At 45.3% G+C, this 8,923-nt stretch overlaps 1 pseudogene; it reads right to left on the reverse strand.

The window, feature by feature from the left end:
* Positions 1-7,464: 7,464 nt before the first annotated feature.
* On the reverse strand, positions 7,465-8,923 carry LOC144798134 (thrombomodulin-like; annotated as a pseudogene).

Consider the following 8,923-nt stretch of genomic DNA (forward strand, 5'->3'; position numbering starts at 1 on the left):
GGACTTTGATGCTGCGCGTGACGTTGCGGTCCTGGTGTGTTTTAATAGTGCACATCTGACACTTGTAGTTGTTCGGCGATTAGGTGTGTTTATTGTTGTATGGGATGCGTGTTTCTTATTGCTGTTGTTTTTTTTGTAGGGGGCAATGAACACCTTTACTTATACCCTTTATACATGCTAAGTGTTTCGGGGTACAGCTATACATGAGTACTCTTGTGTGACATATAGTTTTATCTAAAGCGTTCTGAGGAGCATTGAAATTGCAATGGGTCTTGCCTTTAATTAGGTTAAAGTCATTTGATTTGCTTATGGTATTGTATAGCAAAGTAAAAAAACAGAGGGAAAAGGAGGTGCTTAAGAGCAGGTCGTCCTCCTAGAGCGACATAAGAAAAGTGAGCCCAGAGTCTGGGTTCGGAGACCTGTCTTGTATAGTGGCTAGATACAAAATAATATTTTGATGTGGCCAAAAAAGAAAGAAAAAATGTCTTTCTTGAGTCCCCTCACTCACCGGAGTTTCCTCACGGTGACATGCTTCATCATTGGGGCCATCTCAGTTCTCTACGAAAATGGGCGTGCTGCGACTTGCGAATTACGTAGGAGCACTTTTATTGTGAAGGACTATGTGTGGTGCAAAAAACGGTGTAGTGGGGTGGAGTGGGTGAGTAAGTGGATAAAAATACCGTACTTTTGGGCCTCAATGTTTTATTCTGCTCCTAGGTTGGTATATTAAAAATGGGGTTATACTGTAGACCGACCAACTATGGAGGTAGGTTCAGTATATGGTCAACATGTTTCACGCTACCCCTAGCGTTTCTTCAGGACCATACAGGGACCAGCCCTGTATTTGCCACTCCTAGAAACCTAAATCAAGGTTAAGGATGATTAATAGAAAAAGATAATTACAATGGTGACCGCTGTTCAATATTTAAACATGCGTGGTTCAGACGTTCATACGTGGTAACTTACTGACGTATGTATTGCTCATAGAAGAACATTTCAGGGTGCTTAATAGCACTTCATGGTCTCTGAGAGGGGCGGTGTCGCTTCGGTGGAAGCAATGTTCCTATTCAGCAACGCCGTACGGGATTACCTAGCTGCTTCCCCCTCGGTCCGAAATGTTCTTCTATGAGCAATACATACGTCAGTAAGTTACCACGTATGAAAGTCTGAACCACGCATGTTTAAATATTGAACAGCGGTCACCATTGTAATTATCTTTTTCTATTAATCATCCCTAACCTTGATTTAGGTTTCTAGGAGTGGCAAATACAGGGCTGGTCCCTGTATGGTCCTGAAGAAACGCTAGGGGTAGCGTGAAACATGTTGACCATATACTGAACCTACCTCCATAGTTGGTCGGTCTACAGTATAACCCCATTTTTAATATACCAACCTAGGAGCAGAATAAAACATTGAGGCCCACTAGTACGGTATTGTTAATCCACTTACTCACCCACTCCACCCCACTACACCTTTTTTTGCACCACACATAGTCCTTCACAATAAAAGTGCTCCTACGTAATTCGCAAGTCGCAGCACGCCCCTTTTCGTAGAGAACTGGGATGGCCCCAATGATGAAGCATGTCACCGTGAGGAAACTCCGGTGAGTGAGGGGACTCAAGAAAGACATTTTTTCTTTCTTTTTTGGCCACATCAAAATAATATTTTGTATCTAGCCACTATACAAGACAGGTCTCCGAACCCAGACTCTGGTCTCACTTTTCCTATTGTATAGCAAAGCACATGGCTTTAACTTGATGATAGGCGAGACCTATTGCTTTTTTACTGCTTGTTATCCTGGCCCTTCCTTCTCCAGAGTCGCTGCTTCATACCGGACTCCTCTTTTCACCTCAGCCTGTCATCTCTCCTAATGGTACCCGACCACCCCTATACCGCCCTTCATCAGTGTCTGGCTCTTTTTTATTTCCCATTAGCTCGTTCTCCAGTGTCACAGGATCATAACCAAAGCAATAGCACTATGCAAATCATATTAATCTACTGGAAATAAAGTAAACATAATTTTCAATGCCAATAGCTCCAACTTTAACAAATGCGAGACCTATTGCATTGTAAATGCTTTTTTTGTTGTTGGGAAATGTGAGATTCATACCCGCCCAAATGTCACTGACTAAACCTCGCTCCTGGGTGGTTTCCATGCCAGCCAGAGAAATGCAGAACCACAGTTTCAAACAAACTAGAATTTCCGCATGGTTTGAAAGAAAGTATTAACACGTAGTAGTCCTACATCAATAAAACAATCCATCCTACGGCGACCATGAGACTAATCTGATGATATTTAAGTTCTTTGTTTCAACGCCGTTTACTTGTTGGAGATTCTCATTTCTGGTTTCTATGAAATGGGATGTAAAATACTAAAAAAAACAATGGGAGATCTAATCTGTTGTGTAATTTGTGCTAGAACTCATTACTCCTTTACAGCGTAGCACATATACAAGAATTTGAAAGTCAGACAAAGATTTTCAATCGCTGTAGTTTCTAGTGTTGCCCCTATTTGTCGTGTGAAGCCGGTTACGCTGCTGCACTTTCAAATGGTTTTGAAACGTTTTGTTTTGCTAGACTCTTGTAATAAAAACATAAATAAAAAATAATGCATACATGTATGCATGCATATAGGTCAGACCTTTTTATTTAGTGGTGTGTTTAACTGTCTTTCATATTTTGCTCCTGTCACCATAGTATTACACATTTGAAAGTCGGTCAGCCCTTTTGAGTGATTGTCTCTGTTGCACTGTGGGTGATGGTGTTTATCTGGTCGCATGTGCCCAGCTGCCTCAAAATAAGTGTACTTCTTTGCCAGGGCTGATGGAATAAACTTGACATTGCCAATGCTTTTTTTTAATGTTTATCCTTGTTTAAAAAAAGAAAAACATTTTAGTGCTTTGTCGGTATAATTGGTCTTTAGGTAGCAGAAATCTTTTAACTAATAGTACCAACCGGAGCTCGGCGGCGTAGGGTAGGTGCAGCAACAAGGACACGGGCAGTATAGCCAAACCTGAAGGCCCACCCCCGTGGTACCTAACCCGCCGAATGCCCATGTGGCACATCTTCCCTGACTTTTAGGCATAGGATTGAACCACAGAGGCAACTGACCCCCACACGTAAGGTGGTAGAGACATGACAATAGCATGCTGTTTAATTTAATTTAAGTATTTTCTATAATTTCTACACCTGATAGGTCCTGATGAATCGCGGGTAATATCCCAATGCGAAAAACATGTTGACCAACTCCCCATCTGAGCTCCTCTAGGGCCAATCCACTTAACTGGTTGGCACCTAGCAAGTGAGCTTCACGTTTTTAACTGCAGCGGGATACCCCCAGAATAAAATAGTTTCCGGCAATCCCCCTACATTTTAACTCACCCCTTAGGCTACTTGCCACAGTACCCACACACCCGCACTTCACCATAAGGCTGTTGGATACAAAAGATCTCCGCCAAAGAGCCCCTCATTGAGGTGAGCCCGTCGGGGATTGCACCGCCTCCCCGACGAGGAGCAAACGCCGATGATGAAGCATGACACCCAGATGGGTGTGTGAGGCAAATACATCCAACATAATGGATGCCCAAAGGTGTTACTTTTACACCCTCGGTCACGCCAGACATACACCATCCCCTCTCTAGGAACGTTTCAGCAACCCAGTTTTGTTTATTCATGTCTGCCTAGGGCACTAGCTGATACCGGACCTTCCACTTTTTCTAAGTGGTAAAGAGTGCCTTTCTGATCAATTGATCACCCTCCCTTCTTTGAAATTACTGTTTTTTTTGTACCAGTAAGAATCTTATTTTCCTGTTTTGTGCATGAAAACTAAAAGGTTTTTATACATGGTATACGTACACCAGTGTACATGGAAGCACCCATGACGTTCTGTTATCTGTAAAACAGATTTCAGATTTAAAAATACTTTATTGCATTCATATATGGCTGCTGCCATGGAATGTTTCATTTTGAGGGTTCAATTTTGTGGGCTATGCTGGCATTAATAAAATAAAAAAGTAGAGCATGACACCAGCAGGCCAAAGCTAGGCAACCTACTGGCTTAGTGAATGATTGATTGTGTAGCTTAGAATTGTGTGCTGGTGAAGCCTATCCTTCACTGATAATTGCATGTAAGTTAACTTGTTGAAACATGTTCAGTAAGCAGATGCCAAAACTTTGGTTCTCACCATCCCCACCCCTACCCGCCTTACAGCTGTCTAACGCTTTCCACTTCTTATCGGCTCCTTTTTTTTTTAATGCACTTTTACTGATTTTGCAAGGTACCAAATGGGCGAGGCCCGGCAAAGATAGTACAAATAATGTGCGTGGCATATAGTATGTAGGTACATCATACAAAACCCATATAGCCTGCAGAACACCAGATCAAAAATACCTCAAACTACACCGAACACACCTAGAGATCATTACATGCACATTATACGTAAGTACCCAGCCACAAATAGTCAGTCATTGGACTAAACAGGTGAGTTGCTAACCACCATTCATTCAATGGGATCATGGGAGGCTGACTGCGATATTTTTGCAGATCGATACCTCTGTAAGCGGCCCATAGGGTCCAGATATTCCTGTGTTTCTGTGGGCACCCTCTCGCCTGAAAAACCACAGTTTCGGCAGTCATACATTTGTCTGTTGCCTTCCAATGCTGTGCGATATCCCTCTTAGCTAGAGTGAGACCCAGAAATAAAAGGTTCTGCTTGTAGCAGTTCCCCCAAGTGTCATATGTGTTGTCGACTCCTTTTTGTGGGACAGCTAAAAGCCCATCACGCAAACTTTCCCTAGGGACCCCATAGTTTTATGGCTGGTTTGAACACAGCAGTTGCACATTAGCAGATACCACATATCATTTTGTTGTTTTTTTTTTTTGGGGGGGGGGGTTTAGTTCCAAACATTTTTATTGGTTTATAGCACAAAACTAAAATGAAAGAGCTCTCCAAACGAATCCCCAAGACAGCTTATGGTCCGGTGTTCAAGAACATGAATACAAAGCTATCATAATTTTCGTAGACATGCATTGAAATAGTGATATCCTCTTAAACACATTGCTCAATAGCTGTATAATCAAACAATATATTATCCGTTTATGTTGATATGATAATGCATGTGTAGCATGTGTAGCTACATTTCTTCTGCTTGCTGAGTCTGCTAAGCTTCTTAAAACATAATTCTTGACATAGAGATAGGGAAAAGGGAAATAATACTTTGAGACACCAGGAATGTATGGGCTCTAGAGCGGGAGTGGACTCCGGAGCTCCGTCCGGAGCATCCCCCGTCGCTACTAATCCTCTGCCCTGGACATAAATATTGGGCATAATTCCGTACGTCGGAATGCCTGGGGAGTGTCCTGATCCTGGGGTCAAGCTCTCAGACTCCGTTTAACGAAGCTTCTTGGCGAAACTCACCCCGGCTTGGAGACACACACGCAGACTGCCAGCCCGGTGGCAAGATGGCGGCTGGATGCCTCTAAAGTATGGCAAGAGGCGGTGAGGATCAGCCGTCCTGCTGGAGAGAGGTCTGCTAGCCATGTGCATTTGGAGGAACTGCCATCATGATCGGGTCGGGCAACATAGGATAAGTTTGATGGATGGCTCTGTCAAAATACATATGATAGCTGACCATCAAACTTTTCCACAGCGGGAGTTTATATTTTAAAAATAAAATACAAACTAATGCCCCCGCACTATGTGAGTTTTCTCCCATGATAGGGAATATTACTATTATTATATTATTTTTATTATTTTATTGCTTTATTGCTTTATTGTCTTATTGCTTTATTGCTTTATGGCTTTATTACTTTATTGCTTGATTTCTTTGTGATTTTATAACTATTACTTTATTACTTATTATTTTGTTTGTATTTTTAGTATTTAATAATTTTATTTTTTTATTATTTTTTATTTTTATTATTTTATGACTCTATTGCTTTATTACTTCATTTTATTTTTAATTTTAATTTTTCTATTATTATTATTATTTTTACTATTTTTATTCTATTATTATTATTATTATTATTTTTTAATTATTTTATTATTTTAAATTGTTTTTTATTCTTTCTCACTGTCTGAATATTCTTGACGGTGACGGACAGTTAAAGTCATCTGGATCTAAATAGGGTGGACCTTCCGATTGTTTACTTCTGATGTCACTTACTCTGTTGGGCTGTCTGAGTTTTACAGGGACAGAGTATAGTTTACTCATTTAGCTGAAAATTTGTGTTCCCCCTGACTCAAAATAGTTTGGATGGACCTTGAGTTTGGCATCCAGGATAGTCTGTTGCTGTTGCAATGGAATATCTGTCCGCCAGTCTCTAAATTGGCCCCAGAAGCAGCAGTGGCCCCTTAATGGTGGATAAGAGTCGCCCCACTGGCTCAGAGCCGGTAACTGAAAAATAAAACAATATTTTATCTTTTTTGAGCTGCTGGTTGAGCCAGCATGTGCAGGGAGGGGCGGGTCGAGCCATGGGATGGGGGGGAGGAGTGGTAGGTGCTCTTTTAAGTGAGCATGTCAGATGGGTCGGACGTCTCAGGCTGACAAAACTGATATGCGCACTAAGGTTTCTGCAACCCAGCTGTATTACACAGCCGAGTTGGAGAAACAGCGCAGACTTCCTGTGCCTGAGCGATTATTAATCCAGCTCGCTCAAGCCAATCCCCCATGCTGCTCTCATGCTTGAGAGCAGCAAGCGGATTGGATGGGGAGTTCGTGATGCTGTCCCAGGGACTACTGCGACCAGGAGCTAGAAGCAGAAGAGCACGAGGTGGCGGGAAGCACCAGGTAAGTCTTTACATTTTTTTATTATAAAACTCCCTGTGTGCCCCCTCCACCTGCTCACCACTCTTTCTGTGTCAGCCACCACTGCCCAGAAGCCCATCTAATGCAAATCAGTACTGACCTTGCTCCTCATGGAAACAGTCTACCCTGAACCATAGTCCATTCAAGCATACACCCAGAGACCCACTGGTTAGGTCTCACGTGGTGTTGCAGCGCAATGCGCTGCTCGCTTGGCGAGAGATTTTGTGGATGAGGGCTTTTTCCGAAAGTGACTCGAAGCCCCGCCCCTCATTTCCATTGGCTTGCGTCACCGTTTATGCTAAATGGTGGCCTGCCATTGGAAATGAGGGTTTTTTGTTGACGCCCTTTCGCCTCCAATCCGGACTGGGTCGCCTGCTTTGCTGCAGTCGCAAAGCACTTTACCTTTATGGGGCCAAGTGTTTCTAATTAGAAACACATGGCCCCATAAAGACAAGAGATCTATGCTTCTTAAAAGTCACGTTCTGGTGAAGGCGCATTGTCTAAGCGCTTGCTGGGCTCAAGGGCATGCCGCGGGCCTGTCTTTATGGCCCCAACTCCTAGGGAGTCTGTCCTATCTGCATGGCTCACCCTTGGAGCGAGGGTCCGTGCGTCTGCAATAGGTTCTAGTCTTTCCGCGCATGGTTTCTCCCATGCCTCCTAAAGTTTCTGGTGCGAGGGGATGCCCAAGGTGTCCTGTCTCAGCACCACGCCTTTCTCGGCGTGTTTACATTTGCAGTCCATCACCACGTGCACGCATTGCTTCCTGATCCAGTGGAAGACAATGGTAATGAGGACGGACAAGATGCCCACCGCGATGCCAATCATGATGCCCAGATGAAGGGGCTCCGGTGGAGATAGTGTGGTCCTGGGTACTGCTGTGGGGGTGGTGACGTCTTTGGAGCTCCCTTCCTCGTTGCCATCAAGTTTACAGGACAGTACGTCGGCTTGCAGAGTGTACCCGGGCTGGCAGGAGCATCGGAAGGAGCCAGGGGTGTTGTCACAGGCCTGGTCACAGTACTCCGAGAGGCACTCGTCAATATCCACACAGACCGTTCTAGGTGTGCCCTCCACACTGAACGCTTGCACCACGCTGGCATCGCCTTTCTGAATGATGTTCCCCTGAGGGCAGTGACAGGACTCCATGGTGTGTGAGTCACACTCCGCCGGGCACTCGCTGCTATCGCAGAATATCTGGCACTTTCTGGGATCGCTAGAGTCTACGCTGTACCCCAGGTCACAATCACACCTGTAGGTGCCAGGCAGGTTGATGCAGTTCTGTTCACACACCTGGCCGTAGCACTCATCAATGTCCTCACACTTGTTATCGAAGATTTCGTAGCCCGAGTGGCAGAGGCAGTGGAAGCCCCCCCCCCCCACTGTGTTCTCGCACTGCTGATTGCATATGTTCTTGTTCACCTGGCAGCCGTCGACATCGTGACAGCTGGTGCCAACTTTGCCCAGTTCCTACCCTTCCTGGCACATACACTGTGGAACGTTGTTGGTGGTGTTGAGGAAGCAGAGCTGGGCGCACCTGCGGCTGGAGCAGGGGTTGGGGGGGCAGGATGCTTTGCTGTCCATCTTTAGCCAGCTCCAAGCCCTGGGGGCAGGTGGCAATGCCAGACTCCTCTCGACCGCTGTGGCTGCAGCCTCCGTTCTCCACCTCGCAGTGCCAGGGGCCTGGGCTCTGGGCAACCCATCTAGTGCTGTCCTGGCCTCGGCAGTGAAGCTCCAATCCGTCAGGAGAGATTGAGGCCACCGTGTCAGGTGGCAGCGCCATGAAGTTACTACCATTAGCTCTGAAAGGGGTCACCTAGGTCACCGCGAGGCCAGAGCCGAGTATTAAGGGACTGCAAGTGCCCGGATAGGTGAACTCGCACAGGAAACCTTGGCTTTGGTTCTTGCAGTCCCTTTCCCAACAGGCCAGATTACTCTGCATGGTCACGCAGCGCTGTGAGCAGCTGCTCCCAGCTCCAGGGGCCTTCCAGTTGGTGTAGTCTTTGTTGGAGTCTTCGGTGACCCACTGGAAGCCACGCAGAGGCCCTGGAAGGTCAGGACAGGAGCCGGTTAGAGTAGTGTGAGGCCGGCGGAGCCCTATCCGCAGTGCATTGTTCACCAT

This window comes from Lissotriton helveticus, chromosome 12 (genome assembly GCF_964261635.1).
Source record: "Lissotriton helveticus chromosome 12, aLisHel1.1, whole genome shotgun sequence".
Classification (NCBI taxonomy): domain Eukaryota; kingdom Metazoa; phylum Chordata; class Amphibia; order Caudata; family Salamandridae; genus Lissotriton; species Lissotriton helveticus.